The 8,765-nt window shown below is 39.5% G+C and overlaps 1 non-coding gene across 1 annotated transcript; it reads left to right on the forward strand.

Annotated features, from left to right (window-relative positions):
- Window positions 1-8,037: 8,037 nt before the first annotated feature.
- Window positions 8,038-8,113, forward strand: Trnaa-ggc (transfer RNA alanine (anticodon GGC)). The gene has a single exon. It is a non-coding gene; the product is annotated as a tRNA-Ala (tRNA).
- Window positions 8,114-8,765: the final 652 nt, after the last annotated feature.

The raw sequence follows: 8,765 nt of genomic DNA on the forward strand, positions 1-8,765 counted from the left end.
GCTCATGCATGCCACACTGAATGACATCTCCAATCCTTTTTAAACAATAATTTTGTTTTCAGATGGGGCCTTGTTAAGTTGCTGAGACTGACCTCAACCACATGCTCCTCCTGCCTCTAGTAACCAGGATTCCAGACATGCATCACTCTGCCTGCTTCTAGGTTCATATTTTTATTTAAATTTCAGATACTGAAATATTCTTTAAATTAAGCAATTCGTGAGTGAATTTTTTATAAAAAATGCTGGAGCATGAAGACTTTTCTTATATTCTGTGACATTCTGTGACATGAATGTCCCTTTCTTTAGTGCCAGGGCTTATCGCCTCTCCCTCCCTCCCTCCCTTCCTTCCTTTCTTCCTTGTTTCCATAGAACATGGCCTAATGGACCTTCCCTCAAGGATGACGTGGAGACGGCAGAGCCTACGCCTCCACTGCAGAGGAATCATGTTTTGATTCCATTATCCAGTGTTTTACTAAAATGTTGCACTGAGTAGGTGCACTGAAAACACCATGGAAATATGACACAAAATAGATTCTTTCTAAAATAAACAAAAGTATACCTGCAAACTGTTTTATTAGTTTTAAGAAGAATCATGTTTGAATGATTAAGGGAATGCTTGTTCTGTGATGCGCATAAAGCTTGCCACTTTCAAGACTGGCTTGATTGATGATTTTATTTGCAAAGTAAAGATTTCCAGAGTCAGAAAATATCACTGTGATATTATGGGCATTACATCATTGAAAATTTCACCATACCATTTTCATGAGCAAATAAATCTGCCTCCATAAACCAAATGAAAGCTTCATAAATTTGTGATTGCTGGCAAAAATAAACTTGTCATTTTGAATTTGGATATTATAATAAAGTTGGGGGCAGTCAATATCATTCTTTTTGTAATGCTACTTGACTTTGCAATTAAACTTTGTCAAAGGTTTCTGTAGCTGCCGACTCTGAAGTTACTATCATTTTGACTCCCCTTTGGTGTGACTGATTGGTTTTATCACCATTATCAGGATGTATTTCTATCTTGTACCCATCAAGACCAAACTCCAAGTACATTTACACAGTTGATGGATGACAACACTGATCAGGATAATCCCTTGTTTGTCAGACTGAAGTAAATAGGTGGAGATTTCCATGTCTTTCTTAGAAGAAGTAAGCTCTATCAGGATATGGCTTTAGAAACCGGATGCTAAAAACAGCATGTTCAGTTCTTGAAGTCAACTTGAAGGACATGGACCTAAGAATTTGTTACATCCATTCTTTGCAGACAAAAAAATGAGTATTTCCTGTGAAGTAAATGTAACATGTCAGTTTTTACAGGGACAAAAGCATATTATCAGTCAATTGTTTTCCATGATATTTGTAAGCCACATGATTCAATATTGTTTTCTTAAGACTATAAAATAGCTTCATGCTTCTAAGGATTCTAAGGCAATAGAAAAGTAGATGTAGATTTTTCAAAACCACTGCATTAAAAAGTTCAAAATAGATTTTCTCCATTGATAGATCTCATCTACACAGCTAGAAGGTTAACGTATTGATCAGAGGGAACGTAAAAGCCATTCAATTCTGTCTTCCCTCCCAAGGCCCCTTCAGCCACGAATTCTAAGACCACAGTGTTTGGGAATTGTTTTAGAATACTATCTTCTGCTATACATGTATCTATCTTAAGTATGGGATCTGAGATTATCAAACAATGTATCAGTGTGTAGTAGAATGACTTCTAATGCTGCTGTTTAGATAGATCCATCTTTTTTCTTTAGATTCTGGTTGGAAATGACCAGTTTAGTAATAGCTTAGAAATGAAGCTACCATATTGCTCTCTATTGTTTATCTCAAGTCTTTCTCAGGTCAAACATCCCAATCCTAACATTTATTGCTAAATAGATTGAGAAATTTTATTACCACTGTAATAACGTACATGTGTCTTTACTTCTTTTTAATCTATTTTTTATTATGTAAGTAATGTATGCTTGTGGCAAATAAATCAAACCATTACTGAAGGATAAAATGTAAAAGTGAAAAAAAGTAAAGTAACAAGAGTAGTAGTAAGTTTGAAATTCTTAGATCTCCCTATACACTGATGTACTTACCAAAATTCATAAATGTCTCTCTATATGTAGAAATATATTGATTTCATGTGCATTCACAATGATTATACTATATACATAGTTCTAGACCTTGTTTTTTTATGTAGCAATATGTCAATAAAGAAGCCTTTAAAAAGGAATATGTGTACGTAGAATATTGCAATTCCGGTCATTTTAAAAATAGTTTTGATGCATAACCTGATTGTCTATTAAGTCCATGAACAAAGCTGAGCATCCTAGGATCCCTGGAACACTGTACGAGCTCACCTTGAGCTAGTGAGACAAGAGGAACCTGTCATTTCAAGTTTCTAAATTGTCAGAGGAATTTGAAATATTTCTCTAAGGTGGGATCTAAAAATGGGGAGTGGGTTTGAGAAGGAATATTGAGACTTTGGTTTTGACCACAAATGATTGAAATTAGTTCCCATATTTCATTTCACCATTTCACTTCTCACGAATGCTATTTGCAGATGCTGCAAGTATGAGTAAGACGGTTCAAGGCCCCTGTGTACTTGCCTGTGATAGAGACTGAAGAAACTGGAGAACAAGGAGAGAGAAGTGTTTATGGCTCCGAGTAAGGAAAAATACCAATAGGGAGAGCGTGATAAAGGGTGACAAATGTTACAGAGAAGTTAAGAAAGAGCTGAATGTCTTGGCAGTTCACAGGTCACTGCTGAGCTTACCCAATGGTTTATAGAGTAGGTAGGAAGCTGAAATATTGAGATAGTAAGTGTAATGTATAAAGCTGCTCCCCCGCCCATCAGGTGCAGTCATTGTGCCCGCCTCCCAACCACTTGTCAATCTGTGAACATCCTGGCTAGCTATTGGTTCATCAGTCAGCTTGCAAGTATCCTTCTCTGGTATTGGTCCCCTGTTAGCCCGGTGCAATTCAACTGTTGTACTGTAGCTTCCCTGCCATCGTTTCCATTCTTCTGTCTGTCCTCCTCACTTTTCTCTATCCTCCTGGCTTTCCACTCTCTCTAGTGCATGCCCTTTCTTTTCCTTTCTCTTTTCCTCTCATTTTCTCTCTTACCCTGCAGGGAGACATTCTGTTTGCTTAATAAACTCCTTTATGTGATTTCCCGTGTCCGGTGTGGTTTTCGTGGGATTCCTTGCATTGGTGCCGAGACCCAGGATGGGTCCTTCCACTGCCTCTTAAGCAAGTGGAAACCCATTGATGCCCCAGTGACCCCCAGACACAGCCCCACCTTCCATTGGCCCTGACACTAGCTTTTTGCATGCAACACCGGACTTCAGATTGGTGAGTTCCCTTAGAGAGGTCCCCACTCTAGACCACTTAACACACCTCTGCTGACCTGAGAAGCGACCTTCAAGTGTCCGGGACTCTTGAGGCGGCTGAGGGGTGGGGGTACCCCAGTCACAACTTTTATAGTTACAGCTGGCCCCTATAGTTGGTCTTATCTGCCGGGTGGATTCCTGATTTTATGGTGGAGATTCTCTCAGGGTTGAGGCTCATCTCGCACTCGCGCACTCGCCCTCGAAAACCCTGATATCAGGTCCTCAACTCTTCTCGGCTTTTGCCTGGCCCACATGGATGTTCTTTTGACGACACCATCTATGTGCCGCTTTCTCGTCTCCAGTCGACTACTCTGTGGCCTCAGGACGCCGGGGCACAGACTCGGCTGTATCAGTCCCCACCATGGAATCTGGGTCCTCCAATCTGGCAGATTCCACCCTGGGGACCCTTCGCCCAACCCCCGGTACTTAAAGCCATCAAAATCCGTTTGTGTAATGGCACACAACTTCCGTGAGCGAGCGGGCAGATGGAAAGGGATTCCTTATCTTCAAGTCTCTTCTTTCTTGCTTCTTGGCTCTTCCTGCAGGCTCAGGCGCCTCCTGCCCCTGCTTCTCCATCTTCCCTGCTCCCCCATGTAATATAAGCAGCCCCATTTCCCACAAGTAGGGGGAGATAATTGTTTAACAATTTTCTGCGTCCAAACCTAAATTAATTACTAACCAGGGAAAAGAGTTAAAAGGACCTAAGCATCAAGCTTCTGCTAGAACATTTTAGCCCCTTTCAGATCCGGATCTCAGTCAAGGGTTACATTGAAATGTAAATGGAGGAAGGCGCTGTGGGAAACCAGTCTCAAACCCAAAGAAAAAAAGTGTCCATTTTAAATTTCTCCTGGGCTACAACTCAGAATACTTTTCTCCCTTTCACCTTTTCTTCTCAATTTCTCATGCTTTAATTAATAACCATTATTGTTTTTCTTCTAGGACTTTTGTTTTTCTTAAATGCTATATTTTTGAGCTCATAATTTTGATCCTACATACCTAGGTTAATGATTTTTGATCAGTTCTTTTTATCCAATCTAGAGTTATTTTTGAACATCTGTTACATTGCAATGGAGATAAGTATTACAAGGCCTTTGCTTTTGTGTTAAATATAAGCGCGCATAAAAATTAAAATTTTAAAAATGGATCCAAATATTTTTAATTCACATGATTTAAAGAGGTTCAATTTAAATTGGGTAAACTAATAGAAGTAAAATGTCCTTAAAATTAATTCACAAGTCTCTAGGTGGTCACACTAATAAAATGTTGATGTTTATAAAATGTCTAACATCAATTTTTCTAGGACTTTTCTTCAACAGGAAAGAGACGGCAAATACTGTTGGTACACTTGTCTGATATCTTGGTTTTTCTACAGTAAGATGAGTGAATTAGAGTCGACATGTATGGGATTACTCAAATGTGTTTGTTAGAGACATCTGATTAATTTACAAAGTTATTCCATGGAGTAACATACTTAAAAACATTATTCTTTGTATATTAAATGTGTTCATATTTTCCAGGTACACAAGCAGAAAATTTATCAAGCTGCTATTCTCCAAATTAAACTTGTCTGTAATGGTAAACCTATCATTTAATGTTCTATTACAGGACCTGTCATCAATAGGGTATATATAAAATTTATTAAATGTATTTCTAAAAGTTATTGAGAGGACAGTTAAAAGCTCTCTCAGCTTTTCTTTAATACTTACATACATATATAAACATTGCTGACATAACTCTTCAGATCTGCATTTCCATCAGAGAACAGAGTTCCATCTGATCTCAGCTTAATCTTCAAAATCTGTGTTTATAAACCTTTATTTTCTAATATTCCTTTGCCCCTCACTGAATTTGAGAATGTGGTCATGTTGGTCATGGCAAAAGAGGAAAAAATTAGCTTTAGGAAAAGCCCCACCTTACCTGAGATAAGGCTCTGCCTCACAACTCTGCTGCACGTCAGAATGGCTCCAAAGTAAACCAGACTTTGACTTATTTAAAGTTGTGTTCAAAAGTTTGATGTTTGTTGTAAAGATTACTGTGATCTCAAATGGGAACTCAGCCAAAATTCAAGATAGCTATTGCACAAACTGAACTTGTAAAATCTAATTATTGCCTGATCAATATTTTGCAGAAGTATTGCTTCAAGAGCGAACACCGTAAATTAACTTGGAATAGTAAGCCATCACCTATAGGACAGATAATATAAACCCCAATTAGATAAAAGGGGGTAAATAACTATAAAGTTGTAGACATTGAAACTAAAGCCCAGCACTCTTACTTTATGACTGGTGAGACTGACTTGCTTGATGGTTAAGATCAAACTTAGAGATTGAGATTAAATACAGAGGTTAAGAAAAGTCCATATTTGGGTCTTGCCCTCAAAGTCAGCCTGAACCCAGGGAACAAGAGGATTTCTCCAAGGAGCTTTGCAACTCTGGGTCACACAACCTACTGACCAAGGAGATTGATGAGGCCACTAGAGGAAAAGCTACTCAGTGCACCTGCTGCAGAGGAAGGTCATGGAAAAAGGGAGACACCCCTAATGCTCCCAAGGGGAGCCACCTCATCCAGAAGACCCTGCCTAACCAATGGCACTAATGGAGCTAAGAAGTTGCTCTTAAGTTCTCTATGAGTGACCCCTGTGGGAACTCAGCTGACTCTTTAACAGACAGAAACAGGTCACTTTGACCAGCTTGATCTTAAACACCTAGCAAAACAGTTAAAACTAAAATATAACCATTCTTGGGCATTTAAAAGAAGTAATACTTAAATGTAACTTAAGATGTACACTTGTGTTAGCCCACTAGAATAAAGACTAAAAGTTACAAAATAGATTCTTAAGCAAATGTGCCTGATAACTATCAAGAGAAATTGCCAGAGGCAGAAGTTTTAGTCAGTTTAAACCTACAGACACAAGTAGGCTTAATCTATGTTTGCTAGTAACAGAAGTATAGAGATCTCTACTAAATGTTGTGTTTACATTCCTAATAACCTGGACAATGTTAAAGTTCCAAAATAAAGGCCTTATCTTCTCCAGCCTTTGCTAGGCCTTGTTATGGGAACAACTTCTCAGTTCTTCCACCCCCTGGTGAGGAATTATTGGCTTCTGTCATCTTTATGATATTCATTGGCATGTTCCAGATTCTACAACATTTATATTGTATCAATCTCATTTCAGTGCTCATGTATTTTTGTTCTTCTCTCATAGAAGCACCCATCCCCAAGATGCCTGTACAACCTGCTCTTCCCAACCGGACTTCTACCATGAACCCCTCAATTGACCCGATTTCTAAAAAGGGAACTCCAAACTGCTTGTCCCACACTGCCCCCTTCCAGCTCGAAGAAGCCAGATCCGTCATCACCCCCTTTCCCTACAGCAGTGAAGGAGTTCCTAGAATTAGAGGAGTAAATGAAGTCAGAATTGGGGACAGGCACTTAGTGTAGAAATAGGGGATCAGTCAAATCGAGGAAATGAAGTCCATGAAAACCATCTGCCTTTGGAAGTCTGGAAGGAGAATGGACTTTTTACATCTCACCTGCAAAACCAGCCCCAGTCACTTAGGCAGGAAGGAGTGAGAAGGCTTCAAAAAGAACTGGAGAGCAAAAGATTTTCTTTCTTTTTTTTTTTTTCTTTTAGTAATTTTTCTTTATTTTATTTTATTTTTTTAGGATTTTTTTTTTATTATTGTATACAAATGGAATACATGTTGTTTCTCTGTACATGGAGTCAAGGCATACCATTTGTGTAATCATAAATTTACATAGGGCAATGATGTTTGATTTATTATTTTTTTTCCTTCCCCCCACCCCTCCTACCCCTCTTTTCCCTCTATACAGTCCTTCTTTCCTCCATTCTTACCACCCTCCTTATCCCTAACCCTAAAGTAACCCTAACCCTAACACTAACCCCTCCCACCCCCCATTATATGTCCTCATCCGCTTATCAGCGAAATCATTCGTCCTTTAGTTTTTTGAGATTGGCTTATCTCACTTAGCACGATATTCTCCAATTTCATCCATTTGCCTGCAAATGCTATAATTTTATCATTCTTCATTGCAGAGTAATATTCCATTGTATATATATGCCACAGTTTCTTTATCCATTCCAAAAGATTTTCTTATAAAAAGAGAAATGGGGGAATGTAATGTGTAAAGCTGCTCCCCCGCCCATCAGGTGCAGTCATTGTCCCCGCCTCCCAACCACTTGTCAATCTGTGAACATCCTAGCTAGCTATTGGTTCATCAGTCAGCTTGCAAGTATCCTTCTCCGATATTGGTCCCCTGTTAGCCCGGCGCAATTCAACTGTTTTACTTTAGCTTCCCTGCCATCTTTTTCCTTCCTTCTGTCTGTCCTCCTCACTTTTCTCTATTCTCCTGGCTTTCCACTTTCTCTAGCGCATGCCCTTTCTTTTCTTTTCTATTTTCCTCTCATTTCCTCTCTTACCCTGCAGGGAGACACTCTGTTTGCTTAATAAATTCCCTTATGTGATTTCCCGTGTCCGGCGTGGTTTCATGGGATTTTCTTACAGTAATTATAGGTGATGCTTTCTAGAAGCATATTTGTGACAGATTCATATTTTACTATGTCATAGGATTAAGGGAGGTTTTGGCTTAATCTCCTCTTTACACTAAAGAAAAGAGTTACAGGGTTGGGAATGTGGCTCAGTGGTAGAATGCTTGCCTGGCATGCAAGAGGCCCTGGGTTCAATTCCCAGCACCATACACACACACACAAATTATATAAGAAGATGGTGAAATAGAATGAAAAGTTCCTATGTACTTTTTGTTAATGAGCATTAACACCTTGTATTTAACCACAGCACTCCTTGACTCTGAGCTTGCTATCTTTCATCAATTTGGGAAAATTCTTAGCTTAAATCATTTCTAGTACTGCTTCTGCTCTGTTTTCTCTTTCCACTTCTGTAAGATTCTAATTATATGTATGTTAGGATTCTCTTTATGTCTCATAAGGGTCTAAGGAATCCAAAAGCCTGGCTGCCTCGTTGCTCTTCAGGGGAACAGGAATGGGGCAAGCGCCAGGCCTCGGCTGTGTTCAGACCCGTCATGGCAGAGAATTCACACGTGCTTCCTTGAAGCCAGAGGAATGGGGGGACAACATGGTGGTTACTTCAAACTGTATTCCATTAATATGACTGGAATGATTGCAGAACCTCTAGGAAGAAGAAGTTATTAGGTACCCAGGACTGATAAAAGGGCAGAGTTCCCCAGCCAGAAAGGTACATTTGTCTACCTCAAGGAAGCTGGAGAAGAGGAGCCACAGCAAAGCAGGACAGAAGGTGAGTAACAACGACAAACCAAAGGATCCCTAAAGGCCGCTCCAGGAAACTGCTCTGACCACTGGTCCAGGCCAGGTGG

The sequence above is a fragment of the Sciurus carolinensis genome, chromosome 15 (genome assembly GCF_902686445.1).
Source record: "Sciurus carolinensis chromosome 15, mSciCar1.2, whole genome shotgun sequence".
Taxonomy (NCBI): Eukaryota; Metazoa; Chordata; class Mammalia; order Rodentia; family Sciuridae; genus Sciurus; species Sciurus carolinensis.